The following is a 1,471-nucleotide window of genomic DNA, read 5'->3' as shown; positions in this document are numbered from 1 at the left end:
CAATGGATTTGATGATTACAAATCCAATCATTAAGGGACTATCACCCAAGGTCTTTCATGGGCATGCAGCCCAAATGGGTGTTATGTTGTTTAAGGGTACTTCCGTTCAGTGGGAGTAGTTTAGGTTATTTCTCTATATTGTGTTTTGAACATGTAGTTATAAAACTCATGTTATTCTCTGCAGAAATAAACTATTATATTTTGTCCATTATTTTTGGTTTGATCTCAATTTGGGAGGACCAGTTGGAAATAGGCATGTATGATCCCCTTACATGAAATTTTTATGCTACACTCCATAATTGATCTGTTGTTGATTATATTTGCATATGTGATTACTGATGGGTTTAATCATGAAAAAATATGGTGACTGCCCCTTTAGTCCTATGTCGATATGGTTGATAATAAGATTATTCGTAAAATACACTATGTGATAACACTTTTGAGCGCTCATTCGGTTTGTACACATTTATTTGGTGTCATGTGTTGCCCAAGTGGGGGATTGTTGGAAATTTGGGCTTCCACATGACTAATATAATGTGTTTGGATATCTTTCAGTTGGCCAATTAAAGTGATCCAATAAAGATTAAGGTTTAGGCTAAAGTGTATTTAATTGTTATGGAAATAAGTGTAGATACCATAAAGTGATTTTCTATTTGATGAGGGACCGAATAGAAAATAAAGGGGTTTATATTTAATATAAATATAGGCTAGGGTTATGGTCCCCAGACGTCAGAAGAACATTCGATATCTATGTATTCTCTCGGCAGACTATTGCAAAGAATGTCTCTGCTCGTTTGGAAGATCCATAGCCGCTGCAAAGCAATTCAACCGTTCAATTCGTTATGGATCAAGGTACGCTTCCGCTTTACAGTTTTCTACTCCTTCTCCGTCGTTCTCGGTTAATCATCATAGACAACTTTATGTAATTGTTCACTCAATTATTATGGCACTTTACTATTAACAATCAATTCTTATACTACTATGTATATATTTTTACAAATTAAATACTTTAATTTCTAAAATGATTCCCGTTGTTACAAGTCAAACTATCCATGTCTTTAAAGATTTGGCACTTCAAAAACATGCATTCACATTAAATCTAGAGTAATTTTTAATTTCATAGGATACATGTCAAAATAATAATACTTTGGTTTAATTTACACAAAAGTATCAAGCTAAGTACTTGTTCAATTTGTCAACCACCCACGAGCAAATTTTCAATTCTTGATTCATTACAAGTGAGAAAGTGCTGGGAATTGAAAATATTTTGAGTGACTATCTTTTTCTTGACTTCACACTAAACCAATTATACATACACTTCACGTATCAATAACATTATGCAGTCACATCATTATAAATCACACATATTTATTTTAGTAAATATACATAAATTATTAACTATAGTTAATGTCAAAATACTATTTAATTGTTCTATTTCAATAAATCATAAGTAGTTTAAAATCTACTTAAA

The sequence above is a fragment of the Salvia hispanica genome, chromosome 6 (genome assembly GCF_023119035.1).
Source record: "Salvia hispanica cultivar TCC Black 2014 chromosome 6, UniMelb_Shisp_WGS_1.0, whole genome shotgun sequence".
In the NCBI taxonomy this organism is placed as follows: Eukaryota; Viridiplantae; Streptophyta; class Magnoliopsida; order Lamiales; family Lamiaceae; genus Salvia; species Salvia hispanica.
The sequence above is the reverse complement of the archived record's forward strand: the minus strand, read 5'-3'. Positions refer to the sequence as shown.